Genomic DNA, 27500 nt, shown 5'->3' with positions numbered 1-27500 from the left:
TATAAGGCCTTGCGAACAATACCTAACTTTCGTGTGGCATTAGGTGACACTTTCATTAGATATTTCTCAAAAGTAAGCTGTAAGTCAAAAGTCACACCAAGAATAGTCGAAGCTTCAGGTTCTTTCAGCACAGTCTCATCCATCTGAAGGGGGCGAGTGGATGGACTATACCATTCACTCTTCTGCTCCATGTCACTATAGAGACTTAGGGTAGCTACATTCTCTAAGGTGGAGGCCTTACTACACCCACATGTGTTGCATCGGTATACTTAACAATCTCGTTTTCCTGGCCAACAACAATTACACTTGTATGCACTGATATTAAACGCGGACCAAGAAAGTTACCCTGTGGAACTCTAGACACAATAGGTCTTGGTTCACTAAAGATCCCATCAACAGAAACTCGCTACAGCGTGCCTGTAAGGAAATCTAGAAGTAAACCTAAAATATATCTATTCACTCCAAGATTCTGAAGTCTATAAATACGTGTGTAATATGGGTGTGGAGAATAGCGTAATAATAGAAGCATCTTAGCAGTAACATAACTTTATTTAAATTCTTGTTCCGACGTCGTATCAACAACCAAAACCATTGCACAATCTTTTCAAACATAAAAACATAGAATGTTTCCAAAGTTAAGGTACATAGTGCATTAGAGCACATGGTTTTTTTTTTACAGACACTACAAAGTGCCTTGTGATTAACTAAATCGAAAGCCAGACTAAAATCTACTCGAGTTACTCTACAATCAAAACCATTATGAAGGTTCTCTTGCAAATAGCTTATCAAATCTAAAAGAGCATCGCAAGTACCTAACTAACAAAAAAGTTTAGTATATCTTAGTTTTACTGACCACTGAGCTGATTAACAGCTCTCCTGGGCTGCCCCGAAGGATTAGATATTTCTACGTGGCTAGGAACCAATTGGTCACCTGGCAACAGGACCTACAGCTTATTGTGGGATCCGAACCACAGTGTATCGAGAAATTAATTTCTATCACCAGAAATAAATTCCTCTGATTCCCCACGTTGGCCGAGCCGAGAATCAAACTTCGGACCACCGGATTGGTAGCCGAGCGCGAAAACCACTTGTCCCATGAGGAACTACCTAACTAACTAACAAGTAAGGTGTAGAGTACTCCCTTGAAGGAAAATTGTTTTTTGTATGTTGGTATGTAAGTTTCTTTGTTGGTCACTCACAGAACAGATGATAAAATATAAACGTTTGGCTTCGTCACCATATATTTTCATATCAGATCAGAGAAGCTGAAAGGTTGACATCTGTGTCCATTGACAATATTTCATTATTATTTTAACGGAGAAATTACTGAACTGAAGACAGCATTAGTGCGTAGGAAGATAGATAGTTCCTGGTGTGGATATGATATTGCTTTACTTGTGAGGGTGTGTATTCCTTATTTCGTTCTTGAAAACTTATGTATCACTGGTGTGATGCAGAAAAATTTGGAATTGCAAGCTTCGTGCTCATGCCTTTTCACCCAAGCTCATGAGGCAGACCTGACCGTTCTTTGAACTCATGTGAACTTGTTCAAATTTGTCCCCTGCACAGCATTAAGGATTTATTAATTTCCCTCACCTTTTCATTATTGCAGTGTAACGGGGGGCAACTCCATTCAGTAAGGACAAGAGTAAAAGTAAAAGCAGGGATTAATGGAAACCCATGCCGCAACTTGAGTTTCTTTTATTGAACTTATATATAGTTACAAGGCGTCCTACTAGGTGGCGCTAGAGAGGCGGGGCGTGATTTTCAAATGAGTATTAAAGTACTACACTACGCCACGCCTCAAGATGATACAGTAATGCAAAAATCAGTTCATAATTCTTTAAACGTTCATAAGTAAAAAAACAATATACCTTGTGAGTTTAAGACATACATGTTAAAGATTAAGATGTTCCACTGGTTTACGCACACGGCCTGAACTCCTTAGCATAGGACTTTTTACAGGATTTGGATTATTAACAACAGCTCCTATGTCATTAGTATTTGAATCAATCTCATTTCTTAAAGACTCTCTATTACTGTTCACAGCAACATTCTCAGTAAACTCATTCCCAGAATTGTTCATAATATCAGAACTTTGGCTACTGAGGTTTCCACAATTGTTACTAGAATTTTCATTCATTACATCAGAAAGATAAGTACTACACTCAGGTTCAATTTGTTTAAGAATTTTATCATAATGTCTTTGTACAACTGAACCATCATTGCAATGGATTCTACATGAAATTGGTCCAGTACATGCATCTACTACTCCAGGAATATTTCGTGGTCCATATCTAGAATAGTTTTTGACATAAACATGATCACCCTTCTCATAGCTAGGCTTTTCCTTACAAACATTAGCTTTATTTCCCTTATAATTTTTAGCCTGCACTTCTTGCTTTCTTACAACATGACTACATTAGGTTTAAGTAAATCAAATTTGGTTTTCAGCCTTTTCATTAACAATTCACATGGTGCTACACCAGTAGTAATAAGTGGGGTGATGCGATAATTAAACAAAAATCTGTGCAATACTTCCTCTGTGGTACCACTGCATTTCTTTAAAACATTCTTAAAGTTTTTGACTGCATTCTCAGCCAAACAATTTGTTAATGGATGGTAAGGTGCACCAGTGATATGTCGTATACTGTTCATACTAACAAAATGGCTAAACTCTTCACTAGCAAAAGAACTACACCCATATTACACACTTACAATTATGTCGGGAAGACCATGGGTACTGAAAACATGTCTTAACTTAGAAATAGTGACTTTCGAAGGACATCCATAGGTAGGAATTACCTCCAACCATTTTGAGTATGCATCAACTACTATTAAAATCATCTGACCATTAATGGGCCCAGCTTGATCAATATGTAATTTAGACCAGGGCTTACTAGAAAATTCCCATAGATGTAATGTTTGTTTTTCTATGGGACAAGTATGGCACTCCTGGCATGTTCCACAAGAACTTACTCTCTTTTCTAGGTCCTTGTCAATGTTTGGTCACCAAACAAAACACCTGGCCAGATTTTTCATCTTTACAATACCTGAATGTGTGTCATGAAGTTGTTCAATAACATAGTTTCTCCCTTGGTGTGGTACAACAACTCTACCCCCCCTATAGGATACAAACATTTAATACAGTTAAATCATTTCTATGGTTAAAGAAGGGTTTTATCTCATCATTCCAACCTCGCAAAATACAGTTTCTTACATAAGATAGTACAGGAACTCTATTAGTCCAGTAATGTATGTCATCAGATTTGATACTAACAGTACAGATTCTTCCAATAACAAGATCTCCTTACCAACCTTAGGTGGTTCACAATGTTCTATTTTAATGGGAAACCTGTTATGACAGTGTCATCAAGATACACTGCTGTATTGGGAATATCCTTCAAAACATTTTCCATTGACCTTTGACATATCCCAACTGCACTAATCAGTCCATACTGTAATCTAGTAAATGCATTTAAACCCTTATGAGTGTTTATTACCAATTACTTTTGAGACTTCTCACTCAGCTTCAACTGATGATATGCATGACTTAAGTCTAATTTACTATAAGAATGATCTGTAGCAAGTGTTGCAAAAATGTCCTCAGGAACAGGTAATGGGTACTGATCTACATTGCACACAGGATTCAAAGTTTCTTTGAAGTCTGCACAAATTTTACCATTAGATTTAATAACATTTACAATAAGGCTTGCCCATTCAGAAAAAGATACAGGTTTTATAACACCAATATCTTCTAGTCTTTTCAATTCTTTTTCTACAAGAGGTTTTACATTGTAAGGTACAGTTCTAAATTGCTAATAGACAGGCACAGTATCTTTGTCCACCTTTAATGACACTTCAAAATCTTTCAAATAGCCAAGTTTACCATAAAAAAACATCTTTATATTTATTCAAAAGACCTTCAACACCAGGATCTGCATTATCAACATCATGGACATTATCATTGCTCTGATCAAAAATGTTTTTCCAATAATATTTTATTTCATGCCACCAATTTCCACCCAACAATGAAGCACGGTCACCTTTAATCACAACAACGGGTAATGCTTTATTCCGAGTTCCATATTTAACATTTACAATGGAAAAACCCAAAATATCCAAAGGATTCTTATGGTCCCTTAGCTGAAAATTGACCGGATACAGTTTTTCACCTGATATACAAAATTTCTTAAAAACATTTTTACCTACACACGAGACAGCAGATCCGCAATCCAGTTAAAATTTTATTTTCTTATTATTAATTAATACATCAACAAAGTGCTTTTTTATATTCATACTCAAATAAGAAATTCATTCTTTACACAAATGAAAAATGTCATACCTTCACAGGCTTATCCCCTTGGCTGACAATACTGCTACTAAAAATTTCATCACTAAGCCTAGGCCTATATGTGCTTTCACCTTCACCTATGCCAACTTCAACTGAATGCTGAAATTTCGAAACTTTACCATCTTTGCATGCAACAGTAATATGCCCCCATCTATGACATTTCTTACTCTGGAAACTCTTATACCTGCATCTATTAGCCAAGTGTCTACTGTCATTACATCGGTAACATTTCATTTCACTTACATTAAGCTTTTGTACATTCTTGGAGTTATTACATGCATTTGCAGCTTTAGGAACATTAATATTTCGTTGCACTTACCTCGGCCGATTTCTGCAAAACGTACAGCATTGACATTCATCGTCCGAACGACTGCCATGAGCTTACATGGATGCGTTCTTTTCGTTCACTTCAGTCTCCTCAGCTATTTGCGAAGCCTTGGCAAATGAAAGGATAACCCATCACTTTCTTCAAGCAGTTTATTAGCAATGCATTTTGAATGGACACCAGCAATCAACTGATCTACAAGCATTTGATCCAAAGCCGTACCGAATTCACATAAACGAGATGCATGTTTCAATCGAACTGAAAATGACTGTTGGGATTTGTCATCTTTCCGAATCCTTAGTACCTGACGAAACTTTATATGTTCCACTCGTGGATTTTTACTACCACGATAATGTTTACGAAGTAAAGCTGTAACTTCATCAAAGGTTTTACTTACTGGCGTAGCTGGCGATACTAAATCCTTCAGTACTTAATACTGTTTTGGCTGCAAACCAAAAAAAAAAAAAAAAAAAAAAAAAAATCTTGTCATCTGGTACAGACCTCATGGTGGAATAACACTGAAGCGGCGAAGCCTCCAAGTAGCTGGTCTACTCTTCCTCATCTTTATTAAAAGTTGGTATAGGTAATGCATATGCCATCGTTGCGCAAATTCGTGCATTAAACTTGTCGCCACGAAATTTGTTGTGTATCAGGGGACAACTCCATTTAGTAAGGGCAAAAGTAAAAGTAAAAACAGGGATGAATGCAACCGGCATTCTGCAACTTGAGTTCTTTTTATTGAACATGTACATAGTTACAAGGCGTCCTACTAGGTGACGCTAGAGAGGTGAGACGCGATTTTCAAATAAGTATTAAAGTACAGCTCAATCAGGACCTACTCACAGGCATTTTCTTTCTTTCTTTCATCCAGACGCTGCCTGAGTGACGCATCGTACTGCTGCCGTACTTTGTATTTTATTTTTTAATCGTATCTACTCCGCCTTCCGTCTTTTATTTTAATTCATCCAAAAAGTTCCTGTAGTTATTTCATTTAGTATGCAAGTTAAATAAAAATACGTTATTCCATCTTTTTTGTTTATTTCATCATAATCCAGATACAATTATTTCATCTTAATCTGGATACAATATCATAGTTACAAGATATAGTAGTTTATAAACTCATTCACATATTTAGTTTTAGTCTTTTCCAGGTATCTCCTTTATTGTTTCACCTTCCCTCTTTCGCTGTGTTACTTTACTTTGATTGTTAAGATGTCTAAAGTAGAGTGATATTTTTACAAACAAATTCATCATCTCATCAGTTCAGTAACAAGAGTCTTCATGCATTCCTTCCCTTCTAAAAGAGACTTACCGTCAGGGACGAATCCGGAGGCGGGGTTATCTTGCTATCCCATGAGAAAATGCTAGAGGTTAAGTTACATGGAATCGATTTAGTAACCTTTTTATATTAACTTTTACATCATTAAATTAAATTAAATCACAATCAGTCACAGCTTTTAGTCTGCCTTCATAAGCAACTTAATTTCCTGAAAATGTTACTGACTGCCTAGTAAGGCTATAGCCTACACTACTACATCATACTACTGGCAATCCTTGCCGCAATAACATTCAGTTATATAGCTACAAGATAAAGAAAAAGAAGTTTATTTCTCAATAGTACCTAATGTTTAGAAATTCACCGTTTTGTTGAGAAAAATAGAAACATAATAGAATCAATATTATAATAGAAATAATGTATTTTAAATTTTCCTTCAGACACATTTATATTTTGAATTACATCTCTACATCATTTCTTGGAATATTGTGAGAATAAGGAAATGGATCATCAATCATTACATAAGAGCATGTGCCCTACATATAGATCCATTTAATTATGGTTGTGCTACATAAAGTTTTGAATACAATATTATTTCTTATGTAATTTTGTACTACTTTGTGCTTCAGTTGAATTAATTCAAAATATTTTGCAATAAAAACAGATATGAATCAATTACTTAGAACTTAACTGAATTACTCTTTCAATATTTCTATAAGGCAAAATCAATTTTTCTTTTTTTTATCATGAGCAAATTTATCAATTACTTGATCAATGTCTATATCAACGTCAGGGTGAACATACAGAAGTGCTAGTCCAGTTAGTCTTTCATCAGTTTTTCTGTTTCTTAAATAATTCTTTAAATTTTTCAGAGCACTAAAGGATCTTTCAGCAGTGCAAGTTGTAACTGGAACAGTGCATAATATCAACAAGAGATTCTTGATATAGTTAAATCGTCCTGGAATAATGTCAAGTACCTCTAAAGGGGAACTTGGGATGTCTGATTTAGGAAGACCAGAACAAAATTCTTTCCAGTCAAAATATTCATTTCTAACTTCTCCTTCATCAGAAATTGCAAGTAAATCAGCATAAAATTTTGCAGAATCCTGAATATCCTCCAAATTACTATCCTTTATTTCTGATGGTAAAGGTGCAATGATTATTTGTACTAGAAGACTGTGGTCAGTATACCGTGTTTCTAATGATTCGATCACAGAATCTGAGAATGGAAACCAAATAGATCTCTTAAAGTAATCATCAGCATTTTCTGCTGGTACATTACTGCGATGTCCTTGCCTTGATGCAATGCGAGGGAGTCTTATTTCAGCATCTACAGACCTTGTCAAACCTTCTGCAATCGAATACGGTCCATAGCACTCGTCATGCCATTCATCTACTTCTGAGCGCCATGATTTCAAGGTGTTTTTTTTTACGTGAGTAACCCCTTCAAGGGCATTAAATAAATCTTTGTTGACAGTTTGTAGACCCCGTGAGAGAGGTAAGAAAAGGCACATGACTTTTTTTGCACAGCACAGGGAGACAATTAATGAGGAGTCAGTAAGGGTATGAAGAAGAGACCTGGCTTTGTCAACAGTTTTACGATCTGGCAGCTACAAAATCTCTTCAAGAGAGCTCACAATGATAGCATAATTATTTTGAAATAATACCAATGCTTCATGTCTCTCAATAAATCGAGTTTTACTGAAGGTCTGAAGTTTCAGGGAACTGCTACTTGCTTCGGTAAGATGGCGCTCCAAAACCTCCCTTCTCTTTATTGAATCATTAATGACATTGATTGTTTCCTTTACTATTCCAAACATGTTTTCAATTTCAGAAACAGAGCAACAAGAGTTTAAAACTAAATTTAGACTGTGGCTGCTACAATGTACATAAACAGCTGTAGGTGCTGCTTTCCGAACATGAGCTTGAACACCATTCAAATTGCCAGACATTGCTGAGGCCCATCATAGCCCTGACCAACCCTGTGGCTGAGGTCTCATTGGTTATCTAGCAGGGTATTTAAAATCTGCTTAGCAATACCAGCACCAGATAAGTCATGAGCAGCTCCAAACTGTAAGAATTCTTCTTTGATGATATGTACTTCATTTTTTTTATTACATATCGAACACATATGCACAATTGCTCTTGGTGAGAGGAGTCAGTCATTTCATCCGCAATAACAGAAAAATATTTGCTGCACTTCACTTCACTGATTATTTTCTCGAAGACAGTTTCCCCACATAATGGATAGTTTTTTTTATATACAAGTAGCATTTTTTCCTGTTGTCTTTAGATGCTCTTCCAACTTCGCGTCTCCAGGATCCACTCTAAAAGCTAACAAAGCTTTAAAATTTCCATCAGCTTTTGCCAGTGGTGCTGCAAAATTTGTCCTATCTTCTTGTCCACGTTTGCCTCTGTAGGCTATGCCAAGTCTGGCACACAAGATAACGGTCTTAATGATGGGGGTTACACGTTCCCGAGATTTCTTGACATTCTTTGCATGTTTTTATCAACAGCCATCTGAACAGTAGTCTGAGTTCTCAAGGAATGTATATATCCATCTGCTAAGCAGATTGCTGTTTTATGGTATTCAAATTTTAGATGATCAGTTAAATATCCATTACTACCCGTCAAATGGGTATATTTTGACAAAGGTTTATTGGCAAGATATCCTAAGCTTGTAAACTTTCCTCTTCTGTTTTCAGCTGTCACACCTGCAAACAATGCACATGGGACACAAATAACCCCTTGCAATGTAGGTGAATATTTAAAATTTCCATATTTTTCTCTAGTGATGTGTTGAATACCAAGGTAAACTTTCTGTGGCCTTTTTCCTTCTTTAGTAGTATATGGAAAGTTGAAAACTTTTGGAGGCATCTAGTGACTTTTGAGAAGAGTTTCCTTGTCGACATCAGTAATAGTATTCACCATATCTAAACTTCTCATACCATTCTCCAACACAATGGCAATATCATGTTTATTATGTGAAGGATTTTGATGCTCAGGTACTCCTTGCGTAACATCATGCTGATGAACAGATTTTGCCAAATCCTTCTCAGGTTATGGAATAGCTTTTTCCGCCTTGCTTATTTCAGAGGTGTCTTCAGGCTCTACTTCCATATTTGAAGTAAGGTCATTGGTCTCAGAAGTGTCAGACCTTGATACTGTTGATTTTTGTTGAAAAAAATCAGTTATTAATTTAGGCCTATTTGACATTTTTTTTCCTGAAAAAAGGCAAATGACTTGAATTATGATTTGAAACGTGGAACTGACATGAATATTATCCTCATAGAATAATTAAAGAAAAATTCTCCAATATTATCATGCTCGTCTACCCACCACTATGTATTAACAGAAGTTGGTTAGCTAATCAGAAGAACAAAAAGTACCGCAGTCAGAACTCTTTACACTATATCTGAAAATTGGAGGAATATAGAATCTGTTGTAATTTAAATGGAGGAAATAAGAGAAAGACTCTGCCACAGGTGGTCCACGGACCACAGCAATCCACTGAGAAAATTAGCCGGAACTAATGAAAAGGGAAAAGGTATCATGCAAGCTACGCCTCCACCAAATATGGCACTTTTATCATAATTTACAATATTTTTTAGTTAGCAGCCGCCCTATTATACGGTAGCCCATATCCTTAGAGGACAAATCTCCCTAGCAAGTCAAACTTACTGACAAGGAGTAGGGACGTAGGCTACTCAATTTTTACAATCTGAGTACAATTGGAGTTGTGGAAATTATAGTAGTTATGCTCAATTTTCTCTTCCTGCACCAGGGAAGCAAAATCGGGCTCAGAAAGTCTCTGCGGGCTAATCATTTGGAAACATTTAAATAATGTGAAAAACATTTGCTTGCTTTTGTTTTCAGTTGTGCGACCTATTAATTACATCACTGACGTTTCAAAGGTTTGGTAGACACTGTATGATCAGCCTTAATCACAAATAGGCCTACTGCTACTCATAGGCTATTGCCCATTCATAATATTTACCCAAAATATTTTTGGACTTGGCTATGCCTATTTAATAGTGTTAAAAATGAACAGTATAGCATATTTAATGATGGAATAAAGTATCCATTTCAAAATACTGTTACAAGCATTAGGCTAAACCTAGGCTAAACCCTTACAATTGAGTTCTCATTTAACTGACCTCACAGGCGAGGCCATAGGACACATTATGGCCTAAGAAAAAATAAATGCGCAAGTGCTATTCTACTTAAGTTCATTTGTAACACTATTCAATAGGCATAGCCAGGCCCAAAAATATTTTGGGAAAATATTATGAATAGGCAATAGGCCTATACTTTAACAGCAGCACTACCAAAAATGATCTGCCTGTCTTTTCAAAACGTAGATTTAAGGTCTATTTCACTGAGGTATTAAAGTAAAAAAAACCACGAAATATTTTGAGAAAATATTATGAATAGGCAATAGGCATATACTTTAACACTAAATGCGCAAGTGCTATTCTACTTAAGTTCATTTGTTACACTATTCAATAGGCATAGCCAAGCCCAAAAATATTTTGGGAAAATATTATGAATAGGCAATAGGCCTATACTTTAACGCTACCAAAAATGATCTGCCTGTCTTTTCAAAATGTAGATTTAAGGTCTATTTCACTGTGGTATTAAAGTAAAAAACACACGAAATTTATATGAATCACATTTTCAATTGACTGTGCCCACCTGTCACCTAAACTTACACATCACTTATAATTTCTTAAAATCAAGAAGGACAAGATCATAGACTCACAAGGACACTAATAACAAGCCAACATAAATCTACTGCTTAACACTAATAACCTGGCGAAGGCATCTGGCCTTTCAAGAACAGTATCGCCACTCAATAATTTGGGAAAAAACTAGATTGTTCCTCCAAAAACCACTAGTTACCAAAAGTATCACTAAATTTCAAAACACTAGCTGTACCATATATATTTTTTCTTTTTTTGGTGGAGTTTTATCTCTACCGTAGCTTACACTAGGACTGCCCGAATTACTCATTCTCAACTGATGTTTTAGATAATTTTATTACCACAATATTAATGAAAATACGGCGGCACAGTAGTCGCGGCACAAATCACTCCAAGGTCACTCTGATTCGCTCATATTCTCAGTCCATGATTAATGCTCAACCTAACATCACCATTATATATTTTGGTTCAGATACACGATAATTCAGTGTATAATCAACTGGATCGCCTTATCTTCTAAATAAATACTTTAATTAACGAGAGTAAATAAATGCAAAAGAAAATATACACTCAATGTTAACTGATTTATGAATATTTAATCAAAGAAGAAGGTGCCATGGACGAATCATTATGGGAAAAGATGGATTTGTGAGAGAGGGTGTTATGTGAGTTGCCCGTACATTTACAGGAATCAAACAAGTATAAGCACCTTATCACCATACAATATAGAGTATTGCAAACGGTTGCTGGGATAAGTGGAGGGTCCTCATGGGATGAGGGGGATAGGAGAAGGGTAAGGACCCCTACTTATCCTAAGAGAGAGAGAGAGAGAGAGAGAGAGAGAGAGAGAGAGAGAGCTCCAAAATACACACCTTGTCTCTGTAATGAAATATTACCAGATTTGTCCGATTTTAAAGAAAAAAAACTACTACTACTAGACCACTAGATCCAATCCAAAAATACTAGATACAGTAGGAAAATACAAGGAGTGGCAACACTGTTCATTGCTTGGTACGATGCTGAGAGTCTTCTTTTACTTCCATTTATATACATATATATATATATATATATATATATATATATATATATATATATATATATATAATATATATATATATATATATAAAATTTATGTATATACTGTATATACTGTATTATTTGTATTAAAAAATGAAATCCCAAATAAAATCCATATAGCCCATATATATATATATATATATATATATATATATATATATATATATATATATATATATATATATATATATATATATATATATATATTTGCTTGAGGGCAGGGGGGTCACATCCTCACTGACTGAGTAACCTTTCCGTGGATTGGTTTTTTTTTTTTTTTGCAATTATTTATTTATTTATTTTTTGGCGATGGGGGGAATCCACCGCCCCCACACCCCTGATCCGTCCCTGCTTACCGTCTATTGCGGTGAAGATTTCACGTAAAGTAGTTAGCTGTGAAAAAAATTATCTTAAGGTACTTACAGTTCCCCCCTGTTTATCATTTTTATCCATGACTCATTTGCATGTCTGTCTTTTGTTGCTTTCTTACCTAAATTGGGATATTTTGCACAGAATTTTTTCACAATGTAACCACATAGATTTAAGAGCTTCCTCTTCGATTATAGCTGTCGCTGTTTTTTTCGTTACCTTCATTGAAATTCTTTTTCTGTGCTTCCTCAGTATCATCTGGGTGAATTTCAAAATCTAAATCTCTGAACACAATGCTTGTTAAATACATTTCCAGAGCTAGTTCTCTATCTTTTTTAGGCACAGTGTCACTTGCAGATTCATTGGACAACACTGAAAATTTTCACATCTTTCCCCAACAGTATTGTTCGAAGCCTGAATTTAAAATCCACAACATTAGGATGATCATAAGGGCCATTCATTTGTCTTATGCATCCAAACAGATGCCCTAAGCAGTCCTGATTGAATTACCGAGTCATAACATATTCCACGTTATAGGTGTTTTTCACCATGTTAAAAAGACCAATGACTGACTTGCTCGAGAGGATGATGTCCTTTTGAAATTTACAGAGGCATCTTGTCTTAGAAGATTTGACTCTCAAAGAACTCATCACTTCAATCATCCTGTTAAGGATATCCATTTGCGTATCTAGATTATTTCCAAATGCATTGCGGGTTGGAACGTCTCCATACTTATTTCCTGAATTCAAGATGTCAAACCAGTCATTGATAAGTGAAATGAAATCGGATGTCAAGTTCCAGTTGTTTGTCTTTAACAAACCCTGGACTCCAGGAATTAGATAACAATTGTACAGCATATTTGACACGCTGCCTTTGATGTCCACTAACACACAAATGCATTTGATTTATCTTATAAGCTAAACCATACTCCGTTTTACTTTTGCTCAACATTTCACGAATACATGAGATCTTTACTATTCAGATAAAACCCTCAGTCAACTAAGTTATTTCTCATCAATTTCATTAGATGGGGGACATCAGCAAAAACATAGAATTTTCTTTCGGCACTGGAGTTTTTAAATGAAATCTTATATTCAAGTGTATTAATACCAAGTTCCTTCTACATGCGAAGGTTGGTTGATCCCAAATCATGAACAATTGCAACTACTGGATACCCGATAGATTCCACATTTATTATAATATCTAATAAAACTTTTTTTTCACATTTGACAGGTCAAAGTCATAGTAAATAGGTTGCTTCCACTTTCCAATAAGGCCATGCAACATGACTGCTAAAGCCCTGTCACGTGGTTGTTATAACATCCATACCTTTATCATAGCACCACTCATTACTAATAGACATTTCATCAAAACTTAGAGCTACAATTTTTTCGTTTGTAATGAATGTATCAGCTTTAGTTCGCAATAATGACAAAACACTTGTCAAAATTCCGGGTTCGCAGTCGAAATGACTTGGTCTGTCTTTCAATGTGCTTTCACATGGCAAGGAAATCCTTTTTTCAATCGCAAATACCTGTAGCACTTAGGACTTAATGTTCAAGCTAAGGCAATATCTTCATTGCTCCATTCACTCACTCACTCACTCTCTTCTTTGTTATTGTAGCCTTAATTTGAGTTTTACTGAAAAAAGATTCTAATATATTCTCGGTTCTTTTTATAACAACAATCCTTATAATATGAAAAACATTTCCATTTAGATCCGATATATACCTTTTTAAGCAAACATTTTCTTCTTGAAGACGGTTTACCTCTTCCCTAAGTCTTTTTATTTCATTTCTTGTCTCTTCTGGAATATCATTTACAATTTTTTCTACGATGCAAGAATCATCTGTATTTCCCTTGTCCTGTACAATAATTTCACGGAAATCTTCATGTTCTAAATGACCCTTATCTTCATTATGAAGTAGTTCTTGCAGTGAATTTTTCAAGACACGTTTCTGTGATCTCTCTTCTCGGGCCTTTGATGCTTCTGATACGATTATATCTGGAATAATGAAGAGAGAGAGAGCGTGATTATGAAATTATCATCTTCAGTTTAGCTTTCTTTATACACGATATTATCTCTCAGTATATATATCTATATGTGTGTGCTTGTAGTCTGAATCGTACTAATCAATATATCCAAAGGCATTTCATGTTCTAAAGATAATTCAACTTACCTTTTGGCAATTGAAGTGTTGGAATTGAATTTTCATTCAACATCCCCTTATTTTTTGGGCTTTCAGTGTTCAGTAACCGTGATTTCATATCGTCGATGTCATCTTGTGGGCTGAAGTGAACTGAACACACCATGCATATATACTTAGGATTGACTGGATGGGAACGGCGACACGCATTTATCCACTTGTCACAGGGATGTTTATCTTTCGGAAACCTGAAGTATTTAACGCCACTGTCTTTGGTTTTCCTTTTGGTGTTTGGACATCCGTAAACAGAACAGTTATTAGGCATTTTAGATGAAATACCACATACTTTACTGTGTTACTACACCACCCGTAGGAAGAACTGAGTGGGTCAGTCAGCGCGGTCAAGGTCTTGTGGCTCAGTTGACTTCTTCTTTAGCGGAGTCATCTATAATCTCTTGTTTGGCTGACCTGTATAAGTGAGTCCTGAGTTCAATACACTACAGTTATGACTGTCATTATCAAAGTCGAAGATTGATAATCGCCAATGGATGTTTATATTCAAGGACTGAAAGAAAAAACAACTTATGAACTTTGAACAAAACGCAAAATGAACGCAAGTTTTCTCCATTATTCTAAAAAAGAAACTTCTGATAACCCATTTCTTAGCAAGATCACGCATAAAGAATTTACTTATAACTTCAGGTACAAATGTTAGCGTATATAAATGACCCTTTATACGTACTATACCCGAACACAATGGATGCAAGGGAATCTTATATTGACTTATGATAAAGTCAATCACAAAATTACATGCTGGAATAATTCTCCAAAGGTCATTATTATCTTTCTGTCTATCAATAGGAAGATCTTTCATTGTTCGGATTCTTGCAGAAAATAAGTAGTAAATATATCAGACACACCATTACCAATAACAGAAATACCTCCTATCTGAGACCTACGTCCTTCGTTACTGCACTCGGCTTACTGTAGGAAAGTGGGGTGACGGCAGTCTTGCCAAGAATACTAGGAGTTTCGAAACTCAAGCACTGCCCATTATCTGCGCTCATTGGCTCTCAAGTGAAATGGAAACTGGCTGTCTGTCGTGAGAGGGCACAGTGTCACGATTTTGGTTGACCCCTGGGATCTTGATGTAAGTTCTTTGAAAATGTTCGTTGTCGGACGCAACATCACCATCGCTTGCCTCGGGATTTGCTTGATACTGCTGAACTGTAGCTATCCCACCCTGCCTCGAAAGAATGTGTTGTAAGGAACTACGTGTTATTTTTATACACACCGATGCAGTCTCTCAAATTTGATTTAGCACAACCTAGCCTAGGGTTCTTAGTATCAAGCTAACGAAGAAATGTAGTGTTGCTCTGTTCCTTGTCTGCCGTGATAATATTGCAACTGAAAATTGAGATTTTGTATTAAAAGTAATGTTACAATAATACACTTGTGTACAGTGCGAAGACATTCAAATTCAGTGGAACTAAGAGAATTTAACTGAGTTTAAGTGGTGACCTTACTCGGCACAAGAATGTCTCTGTGTGTGTGTGCGCGCGAGCGAGCGAGAGAGAGAGAGAGAGAGAGAGAGAGAGAGAGAGAGAGAGAGAGAGAGAGAGAGCATTTGCACACTTTCAAGTTTTGATCTCATGGATATGACTCTCAGTTTCTTTTCGAGCCTCGAGTCTGATTGTTTATTCCAATACCAGAGGATCTTGCGAATCATTTCGAAAGTTTAAAACTAAGTGAGAATGCAAACAGCGCAGAGGTATTGTTGGTAGAATCCTTTTACATGATAATTTAGTGGTGAGTTAAATACTAGCTATTATAATTTCAATTTGTACAAGCATCGATAGGATGATCAAGTATACTCAGTAAGTTCAATGTATTTCGAATAAAGATATTAGCAAAATGGGGGCTTCAGATTCAGCCGAAGTCTAAGCTTTCATATCGAGCTCAAGTAGCAGTGCTAAGGTACTGTGAACTGATCAAATCAACAGATCTCTACGTCTGGAGACTAACACAGGGTGGCTGGAAGATAAGGGTCCAAACACAGCGCGGCTATGCTTCCATGAACACAGGGGCCGTGATCCAAACAAATTGTCGTGTATAATACACACAAAAGGGGGTTATAAATAGCGTACCATTGGACAGCGAGGTCCCTTTGGCTTTCATAACTGGACCAGGGCGTAGCAGGATGATCAGAAGATAAATCCTGAATCTGCAGGCAAGTGCGGATCCAATGTATATGTGTAGGGTGTAAATATCCTCAAAGCAGGAATCAATATCAAAGCAGCGGTCAAAGCAAGTCAATAAAGTGCCCTGGTTAAGGTCCAGAGAACAACTGTCTCAAACTCCCACCGGAGTAGTACACTACCCCTCGGCCATCCGGGGTGAGGGGGGGCCGTAGGAGGGGGGTGGGGAGAAAAGCCAGACACCCTCAAAGCATGAAAAAGACAAAATAGGTATTAGCCAAAACGTTAAACAAATAAACCACCAGAGAGGAGGAAAACAAGCTAACTAACTCATACAATATTTTTAGCATTCAATAACATCAATCAAATATATAAATAAATTAAATAACAACAAGATGGCACTAGTAAGAGTTTGAGAGATAAGTCCTTATGCTGAAATGTTCTGAAGTAATGGGTGAGAAGTATAATAGTTTGTATAAAGGTAAAGTTTATAGATACTACTGTAAGGATTTAAGGGCATAACATTCTTTACTAAGGAGAGAATTTGAGTGAGAATGTAAGCTAGGTGACTAATGACTGATAAAGGAATAGCAGAGTTGGTTCACATGAGGAATTATGCTTGTTGAACAAGTTCTATTAAGAAACAGATATCTGAGATCTTTGAAATGGACCTAGGAAAGCTTACAATAGAATCAATAGAGGCAAAGTGGAGTGAGCTGAGACTGTGTTTTATGAAAGACTAGCTGAGCAAGCTAGTGCTGCATGGGAAAATCCTGAACGACAACTGATAAACTTTCTCTCTCTCTCTCACTTCCTCTCCCTTTACTCTCTCTTTCTTACGCTCTCCCTTTACTCTCTCTCTTACTCTCTCCCTTCCCTATTAAGATAGTTGCTTCAGTTACATTGTCCAGCATTTTTTACATTTTATATTTCACCACTTCTTGCCCCCCATTCCTTATGGGGCTAAAAAACTATGGATTATGCTCTTATATCCATAATTTTTTTAGATTTTATTTTCTACCCTTTCTCATTCCCCTTTCCTTATTGGTGCTGAACTTGGTCTTGAAGGGCATCAGGAGTGTCACTATTCAACTTAGTGACCTCGAAAATTATAGATTAGTCACTGGTATCTGTAATTTTTGGTTATTTTTACATGTCATCCTGTCCCACCCCTCTCCCTATTGGGGTTGAACTTGGACTTGAAGGGCATCAGTTGTGTCTCTATTCATCTCGGCGACCTTGAAAACTATGGAATAGACATTAATATCTGTTATTTTCGGTTATTTTTACATTTCATCCCCTTCCCACTACCTGCTTTACCCAACCAATAGTCCAATTTTAATTCTGTTTTTACCATGACCTTTCCCATTTTGATATTGACCTATATTGAAACTCTCACTAAAATTGGTCAAGAAATGTGGATTTGTATAGCATTCACACAAACAGACATTTTCTGGTGTTTGATGGTTTGTTTATATGTATATTAGTATATATATATATATATATATATTATATATAATATAGATATATATACATATATATATATATATATATATATATATATAAGTTGTTGAGAGTGATGAAAAGTTTTGTGATGGAAGCAGGCATGCATCAAAACATTTAGATGGGAGAGTGACTGACCTGGTGAAAAATTGGCTCTGGGACTGGTTTTATTTCCCCATGGAAGTTTGATAGTTTGATAGGCTGCTGTGAGCGGTTGGAGAAATGATATTTCATATAGGTGCAAAATTGTGGAATAAGAAAATGAGTTGTGAATTACTTGTGGATGGGATGATGTTTGCAGCAGATAGTATAGTGCCGATTGGGGATAGGGAGAAGAAAGTTCAGAAACTAATGAGTCTTAAAGCGTTTGAAGAGGAAAAATCTGTTCATTTATATAGCTTTATGAGAGTAAACATAATGAATTAGGGCAAGATTTGTAAGTTTTTGTGCATCAAAAGTTGTCTAATCAACATTCAGCATTGAAGGCATGTAATTACCATTTATCTCAATTGGGGTTAGGAAAGTCACATTTAATTTTGCAATGGTTGAAGGTAACAGTTTAACTGACGAATAAAGATTCTCAGAAACATGGACTTGGGCTATACTCCGAGAATATTAAACGATAAGGAGATTTTTCCAGCAGTTTCTGCAAACCACTAACCTTTGCTTCGTTGTTATTTCCATAAACCTCCTGCACGTTGTTCTGAAAATTTGTGATCTCGAACCCAGTAATTTATCCTGGACAAGATCAGTGGCGGATTTAGGGGGACCTCCGAGGAGGCTATAGCCGAGGGTCCAGCGCCTGCGAGGTCCCTGCTCCTCAGCAAAAAAAAAATAATAATAATAATTGAAATATATATTGAAATTAAATAATTAACCATCTGATGTTCATGGATGACATCAAGCTGTATGGTAAGAGTATCAAGGAAATAGATACCCTAATCCAGAATGTAAGGATTGTATCTGGGGACATCAGGATGGAGTTTGGAATAGAAAAATGCGTCTTAGTCAACATACAAAAAGGCAAAGTAACTAGAACTGAAGGGATAAAGCTACCAGATGGGAGCAACATCAAACAGATAGATGAGACTGGACACAAATACCTGGGAATAATGGAAGGAGGGGATATAAAACACCAAGAGATGAAGGGCACGATCAGGAAAGAATATATGCAGAGACTCAAGGCGATACTCAAGTCAAAACTCAACGCCGGAAATATGATAAAAGGCATAAACACATGGGCAGTGCCAGTAATCAGATACAGCGCAGGAATGGTGGAATGGACGAAGGCAGAACTCCGCCGCATAGATCAGAAAACCAGGAAACATATGACAATACACAAAGCACTACACCCAAGAGCAAATACGGACAGACTATACATAACACGAAAGGAAGGAGGGAGAGGAGTACTAAGTATAGAGGACTGCGTCAACATCGAGAACAGAGCACTGGGGCAATATATGAAAACCATTGAAGACAAGTGGCTTAAGAGTGCATGGAAAGAAGGACCAATAAAAGTAGACGAAGACCCAGAAATATACAGAGACAGGAGAATGACAAACAGAACAGAGGACTGGCACAACAAACCAATGCACGGACAATACATGAGACAGACTAAAGAACTAGCCAGCGATGACACATGGCAATGGCTACAGAGGGGAGAGCTAAAGAAGGAAACTGAAGGAATGATAACAGCGGCACAAGATCAGGCCCTAAGAACCAGATATGTTCAAAGAACGATAGACGGAAATAACATCTCTCCCATATGTAGGAAGTGCAATACAAAAAATGAAACCATAAACCACATAGCAAGCGAATGCCCGGCACTTGCACGGAACCAGTACAAAAAGAGGCATGATTCAGTGGCAAAAGCCCTCCATTGGAGCCTGTGCAAGAAACATCAGCTACTTTGCAGTAATAAGTGGTACGGGCACCAACCTGAGGGAGTGATAGAAAACGATCACGCAAAGATCCTCTGGGACTATGGTATCAGAACAGATAGGGTGATACATGCAAATAGACCAGACGTGATGTTGATTGACAAAGTCAAGAAGAAAGTATCACTCATTGATGTCGCAATACCATGTGACACCAGAGTTGAATAGAAAGAGAGGGAAAAAATGGATAAGTATCAAGATCTGAAAATAGAAATAAGAAGGATATGGGATATGCCAATGGAAATTGTACCCATAATCATAGTAGCACTAGGCACGATCCCAAGATCCCTGAAAAGGAATCTAAAAGAACTATAGGCTGAAGTAGCTCCAGGACTCATGCAGAAGAGTGTGATCCTAGAAACGGCGCACATAGTAAGAAAAGTGATGGACTTCTAAGGAGGCAGGATGCAACCCGGAACTCAACACTATAAATATCACCCAGTCGAATTGGAGGACTGTGATAGAGAAAAAAAATAATAATAATCTAAAGGTGCTCAATTAGAAAATTAATCCTAGAAACCTAACCGCCCCCCCCCCCCCCAACTGTAAGGGCCCTCTTTGCTTGCCCATAAATGAGAGGGCCCCTATGGTCACCGGCCACCAGCTTAGGGCCTCGCACACCCTAAATCTGTCTCTCGCCAAGATAACTTGTACTTGAAGAGTTATGATGCGAAATTTCCATAGTCCTTCTTACGAATCAAGGGAGAAACCAGTGTGAGTGTTGAAGTAAGAGTAATATTGCTGCGGCTTGTAAGTCGAAGCAAGGATGCAGTTGTTTTTTCGATCAGAAGAGACCGAGCAATATCGTCATTCATCTGTTGTTTTTTTTTTACTTAGTGCTTTTTCTTTACCATGGCTCCTCTAGAAATTTATATCGCAGCAAGGACACAATGATATTACAGAATACTGGAAGAACAACTAAGAGAAAAGGATTAATATGTGCAAAATAAAAGGAATTAATTTATAATGTTAGAAAACATAAAATGTTAATGAGGATAAATGATAACAGAATCTTTAGGGGAATGAGGTAAGAAACGTAAATTTAAATTTGATAATAAGCAATCAATCAATCATTTCCTGTGGTACCCATACGGATGTATAGGGCGTCATAGGGCCTCCACATTCTGTTCTCAAAATCTCCCTAACACTCGTCTCCTGCTTCCCTCCTCTGTCTTCAACCACGTCTCCTTTGGCCTATCTCTACCTCTTCTACCAAGGGCTAACCGTATCTCATACTATTCCCTGGCTTCTATACACATGGCCTAGCCACTTCCAGGGTGAGAACCTAACATAATCATTTACCGTCTGCACCACTGTTACTTCTCTAATTCTGTTATTTGATATCCCATCCCTCCACTCAATTCACAATATTCTTCTGAGCGCCTTATTTCCAAATGCTAATAATTTATATTTGAAGTCACTTTACTGTATCATGACTCATGCCCATAAATCAAAATACTCTTAACCATACATTATGCATTTGATATTTTGTATGCACAGAAAAATTGCTATTATTCCAAATACTTTTAAGGATTCCCATTACATGACGAGCCTTTTTTGTTTCCATAAATTCTTTGCCCAGAAAACCATCCTGATCTAAATAAGTACCTAAATTTTAAAACTTATCCACTTGGTTTATAACCATGCCTTCAATCAGACAATCCGGTGTATTTTCAATATTTATACTAATTATTTCAGTTTTTCCAATATCAATAACCAAACCAACCTTTCAACCTTCACTGACTAGACAATCCAACACTGATTTTTTCTGGTCCCTCACACATCAAAACTGTATCTTCAGCTTATCTATGTCAAGAAGTGTCCCATTTTCTCCCCAGAGTATACCTGCATTCGTTTCTCTTTTAAACCTTCTCATAACGCAATCTACGACCAATACAAACAACAGAGGAGACCAAATAACACCTTGAATCACACCAGACTTAACTTTAAATGGATCACTCAAACATCATCAACTGTCACTTTATAAGATGCGCCCTCAGCATGTCCATACAACCCTCACGAACGTTTCAGATATTCCATAATACTTGATGATTTTTCCAATAGGCTGTGTCAAAATACTATCAAAGGCCTTTTCAAAATCAACAAAACTAAGACTTAATGGAGTTTTCATCCTATTAGCTTGCTGCATTAAATACCTAATTATGAGGATCTGATCACTGCAACCCCGTCCCTTTCTAAATCCGGCCTGTTCATCCCTCAGAATACCATCAACCACTGGCTCCAACCTATTTAACTATTAACAATACTGAAAATTTTCAAAGGCTACAGGTGACAAAGTAACTTCCCTCCAATTAGCACAACTACTCAGATCTTTCTTTGAAACTTTAATGAGCACACCATTCTTCTAACCTGATGGTATGATCCCCATCACACATATCTTATTGAATAATATCTTCAAAAAAAAAAATAATCTGTCCTTCTCCACTTTAAACATTTCCAGGAATAAACCATCCTCTCCTGGTGCATTGTAATTCTCTTAAATATTTTATTGTCTTAACTACTTCTTCTAGCCTGATCTCACTTTCATATATATTCTCTTCTGGGGGGACTGGTCTGTCAAGAACTGTCTCAAAATGTTCTTTCCATCTATTTCTCATTCCAACATCTTTGGTCAATAATTACCTTCCATATCCCAGACTATCACCCAGCCCTAGATGTAATCTGGGGACCTACGTGGCATCCACACAGAGGTTACTAAGGGTCAGAATTGATTGCCATAAGGGTGTTAGCTATCGAACTGGTAAAAAACTTGCTATGAATTTTCTAGCATCAGACAACACGCCAATAGATGGAAACATAATATAAAATACAAAGATTTTGAAATATGGGACGGGCACTGAATGGCAATCTACTGACAATCTGGAGACCTTGTTTATTAAACAGCTTGTTCATCAATTGAACTCGCAGTCTTCCTTGACAACTCTTTACCTTACGTGAGCTGTTGCCGGTCATTTCTGGTTTGTTCCTTCTGACTTCAATCCTTCCTTTCTCTCGTGATGGTTTGTTCTGTTACAGCCAGTTTTTATCTTGTTATTTATAATGTATTATGTCTTGTATTTGTATTTTTCTGCTTTCAATGTTAATTTTATTGTTTTTTGTCTTTATAACTTGAAAATGAAACCCTTGTGTTTTGAAACGTCACAATAAATGTATTTTAAGGACCACCTGAGATGTACTTCCTCCTACAAGTCTTCTATTGTTCAAGTTACTAGTAACCGTCATATCTTAGAACGATATATATATATATATATATATATATATATATATATATAATATATATTATATATAAAAAACATATGTAAATAATATATATATATATATATCATATATATATATAAGGATATATATATATATATATATTATATATATATATATATAATATATATGTATATAATATATATTATATTATATATATATATATATAATATAATATATATAATATATATATATAGATATATATGTAACGGGGAGATTCACCCCCCCCCCCCCAATGAGCATTGACACTTCCTCAGTCAAGCGGCAGAACATTCCCCGAGGCATACACAGTAGTCCCCATCTCCCCTTTGAACAGTGTCTGAGGACCCCCTCCCAAGGTATACACTAGTACCCATCTCCCTGCACTATCTCTCGAGGGAGGCCAGTGGTACCCTCGCATGCACATGCACTATCCCTAGAGGCAGGCCATACTCCCCTTGCAATGTGCTGAGCCCGTAAAATTGTGGCCGCTCTGTCTCTAAGCCAAATATGCTTATCTAAGCACAGTTCACATGCATGGAAATAAAAACATCTTTAAACACCCTCATATTTTAAACAAAGACGAATACGTCTATTATAAACACGCGTGAATAAAGAAAACACGTCACTTCTGCTACTAGGGCAAAGAAAAAATGTTTTGACCTCTTGAACCAATCCCATTCCACTGAAATATTTAAACAAAAACCCTCCCCTTTGATAAACAATATTTTAACACTCACCACTCCATAATGGGAACAAAAAGAACTCAGAATTCACGTAATGCAATAATAGCAACAGCCGCATGGGTATCTCGGGATGCACTCGTCATTACACAAGCAAAAGTCATACTGATTGCACCCACTGCTCCTAGGCTGACTCCCTGGGAGAAATGCTGAGTCCAATAAAATCCTACCCTCTCCCTTCTGTTACCGGCCGGATAGATATTTCTCATTTTTTCTTACTAAGTAACTGAAAATAAAAAATTTAACAATTTTTCACAATCCCACAAAAGCTTTGTCGTTCGAAAACTATCGCTAAGCCATAACCCATAACCCCTTTATTTTCTAACTGGTCACCTATCTCTACATTGGCGTTCCTAGGCATAAAAAAAACTCTTTTATACCACTTTTTTAGCCGCTAGCCACCAAATGCTGTAACGTCAGGCAAACCAACGCACACAAAGCCTCTCTCTCTCTCTCTCTCTCTCTCTCTCTCTCTCTCTCTCTCTCTCTCTCTCTCTCTCTCTCTCTCTCTCTCTCTCTCTCTCTCTCTCTCTCTCTCGGCAACTCCTCTCTCTCTCTCTAAGCAATCTCTCTCTCTCTCTCTCTCCACCTCTTTCTCTCCATTCTAACAGGTAATGAAAATGAGAGAGTCACATCATAACATTAACATTTATTAACAATGAATAAATAACTAATCAATCAAGTAATCAAGTCTTACAGACTAACTCAAAAAACCCCGAACAGTAAAATGTCTAATAGTAATGGTAGTCACCATTAGTCACCAAAAAGTCTACACCCCTCTGGGAACTCTTTGTCCCTCCATTGCCAGAACCGTCTGTTTCAAAGACACAGAACACATCCCGGTAAGTACACACACAAGATTAACAATTAGAGATTAACAATCAGATATTACCACAAAATGACAAATAGGTAACAAGCCAGTCTTTGGCTAAAGTACTTCAACACTCACCCAAGCAACCAGAACACTATAAGCACAGTTAATAAAAAACTCCCAGTGAGCGCCACGGCATCTTGCCTTTCTCTCAAAGACGCCTCTATCAAAATCGCCCATAGACTCGGGTATTCTACATTATTAACAGAAAGAGGCGCACACGCACTTACGAACGCACACTTCGTTAACGCCTCACAATTCTGGCCGCAACCAGTTTCACAAAGGCACTTTGAGAAGAGTTCATAAACTCAGTACATTGACTTGTCTAACTAAGCAGGTTTATCTCACGCCACCCATAGAAACTCATTCATCAGCTTTCTTGGGTCGTCGCCTCTCCACTGTTCTTCACATTCCATAGGTCACAGAGAACACATGGACAATATATTATTAATCAAAAACCCTAGGCCAATATATATATATATATATATATATATATATATATATATATATATATATATATATATATATATATATATATATATATATATGTAATGGGGAGATTCCCCCCCCCCATTATTCATCAGGTAAGCGTGTAGCACGAAACGGAAGGCAAACCAACACACAGCATTACACACAGCCTCTCTCTCTCTCTCTCTCGGCAATCCCTCTCTCTCTCTCTCTCTCTCTCTCTCTCTCTCTCTCTCTCTCCAAGGAATCTCTCTCTCTCTCTCTAGCACCGACACCTCTCTCTCTCTCCACCTCTTTCTCTCCATTCTAACAGGTAATGAAAATGAGAGAGTCGCATCATAACATTAACATTTATTAACAATGAATAAATAATGGATAATCAATTAAGCAATCAAATCTTACAGACTAACTCAAAAAAACCCGAATAGTACAATGTCTGATAGTAATCATTAGTCACCCAAAAGTCCACACCCATCTGGGAACTCTTTGTCCCCCTCCATTCCAGAATCGTCTGTTTCAAAGACACAGAACACATCCCGGTAAGTACACACACAAGATTAACAATCAATGACTAAATATTGGATATTATCATAAAAATGTCAAACAGATAATAAGCCAGCCTTCGGCTAAAACACTTCAACACTCACCCAAGCAACCGGAACACTTAAACACAGTTAATTAAAACTCCCCGGTGAACGCCACGGCATCTTGCCTTTGTCTCCAAGACCCTCTGTCAAAATCCTCCCATAGACTTGCGTATGAAACTATTAAAGGGAAGAGGCACACACGCAAATACGAACGCACACTTCGTTAGCGCCTCACGGTTCTAGCTGCATCCAGTTTCACAAAGGCCCTTTGAGAAGAGTTCATAAAACTGTCGTACATTGACTTGTCGGACTAAGCATTTTTATCTCACGTCAGCCCCAGAAACTCATTGTTCAGCTACTCTCGGGTCGCCGCTCCTGCACTGTTCTCCACATTCCATAGGTCACAGAGAACACATGGACAATATATTATCAATCAAAAACCCTAGGCCTTACATATATATATATATATATATATATATATATATATATATATATATATATATATATATATATATATACATATGTATATATATACATATGTATATATATACATATGTATATATATATATATATATATATATATATATATATATATATATATATATATATATGTATATATACAACTTGTATGATTTTCGCTTCTGGTGAGCTAAGTTTAATAATAAACAGGACAGCGAGGAGACTGGAGACCATTTCTTCTTTTTATTTACAACTACGTTTCGGGAATAGGGTCACTACTGGGTCCTACATTAGCCAATATATTCATGTGCCACCTAGAAGAACTGGTTCTTAGACAATGTCCAGAGTTATTTCGGCCTATTTTTTTTTATAGAAGATTAATAGATGACACGTTTTTATTGTTTAAAGAAAAATCCCATGCTGATATGTTTTTAGAGTTTGTCAACGCTTTTCATGAAAATAGGTTTTCAATGGAAATGGAACAAATGATCATGTACCTTTCTTAGACATAATCATTTCACGTTCTAATTTATTTTTAGAAAAAGACGTAAACTGGTTTGGGTCTTAACTTTTTTAGCAACTGCTTTCTGACATTCAAGAGCCTATTCTCTGTGTTCAGATTGGAATACTTTTCATAAAGAAATATCCTTTCTCAAAGTATTTTTTAAGAATAGCTGTTATCCTTCTGACCTCTGACAGAGTTGTAAAAAAAAAAAGCTTTTAAACAATACTTATCAGCCCAGTTTATTGTCCTCAAGTTCCGAAGAAATTAATGTACTTTTTATAGTCATATGCAAAAAATTCAGCTTTTAGACGTGAACTGACAACAGCGCTCAGCACTTTGTACCCCTATGTTAATTTCAAATTTGTGTTCAATAAGCCTTTAATAATAGGCAGACTTTTCACATTCGAAGACACCCTTTCATAGTTGATGCGTTCTTTCGCTGTCTATGAGTATACTTGCCCAAAATGTAATTTTGGAAATGATGTCAGATCTACCCGACGCTTACTGAAAGTCCGCATCGATTCCCATAGAGATGTCAGTTATCTCAATGGCTGTATTTTAAAATCAAAAGAATTTTCGGCCATAAGGAACCATTCAAATTCATGTAAAACTGACATTATGTATAATAATTTCAAAATACTCTTTCGCTTCTTCTTTTAGAATCTCTTTACATTAAGAAACTATCTTCTCCTTAAACAACCAAACTACCTCCACACCATGTCA

General features: G+C 36.6%; 1 protein-coding gene across 4 annotated transcripts in view; it reads left to right on the top strand.

Moving 5' to 3' along the window:
* Positions 1–27500, top strand: part of LOC135217401 (regulator of G-protein signaling 9-like) — an 835664-nt gene that overhangs the window by 136918 nt on the left and 671246 nt on the right. The gene's annotated exons all lie outside the window — the stretch shown is intronic.

This window comes from Macrobrachium nipponense, chromosome 19 (genome assembly GCF_015104395.2).
Source record: "Macrobrachium nipponense isolate FS-2020 chromosome 19, ASM1510439v2, whole genome shotgun sequence".
NCBI lineage: Eukaryota > Metazoa > Arthropoda > Malacostraca > Decapoda > Palaemonidae > Macrobrachium > Macrobrachium nipponense.
The sequence above is the reverse complement of the archived record's forward strand: the minus strand, read 5'-3'. Positions and strand labels throughout refer to the sequence as shown.